Raw genomic sequence first — 734 nt, 5'->3', positions numbered from 1 at the left:
ATCAGTGAACATGCATTAAGAGTAGAAGTTCTAGAAATATCACTGTCAGAGTTTGAGTTTCCTGTCTACCTAAATTCAGGAACTAAACAAGTTACGGAATGGCTCGCCAATAGCACTAAAAAATTCGAAAACCTGACGCAGGGCCTCTCTTGCCACTTCTATGCCGAACATGTTGTTACTCACCCGAAATTCAGGAAGAGAGATACGCAATTTGCCGTTATCGAATAATTGCTTCCGATCTACTACAATTGGTATGTTTTTTAGAATTCGTTTTCCTGTATCCTTGACTGATATTCTATTTACACGAAGCAGTAAACGCCATACAGGATGCTATTCTATAGAATCAAGACACAAATACTTTTGACATCCTGATTTCAATTTTCTAACGTTTCTGTAGACAGTTTATCCCTTGAACGCATCCGTGCAAGTCCTTTGGAAACGAAATATGTTTTACTACTCAAATGACAGGTATATTAACGATACATTGAAGGTTATGTTTACTTCTTCCTTAAACTTTTTATGTGTTAGATGATATATTTCACACCACTTGTATATCCACTGATATATTAATAGATTTTTGTGTGTATCCATGTGTGAACCCAATAGTCACACAAATTCATTTCACTCAAACTCTGTGTCATTCTTCATTTCACCTCATTTCCTTAAACGGGAAGAACAGTGGGAATGAACGTCTCTACCTCTTGCTGCAACTCGGGTGGTGAGCAGGTGGCGCG

The sequence above is a fragment of the Schistocerca gregaria genome, chromosome 4, assembly GCF_023897955.1.
Source record: "Schistocerca gregaria isolate iqSchGreg1 chromosome 4, iqSchGreg1.2, whole genome shotgun sequence".
NCBI classification, from domain to species: Eukaryota; Metazoa; Arthropoda; class Insecta; order Orthoptera; family Acrididae; genus Schistocerca; species Schistocerca gregaria.
Note: the sequence above shows the minus strand (reverse complement) of the source record.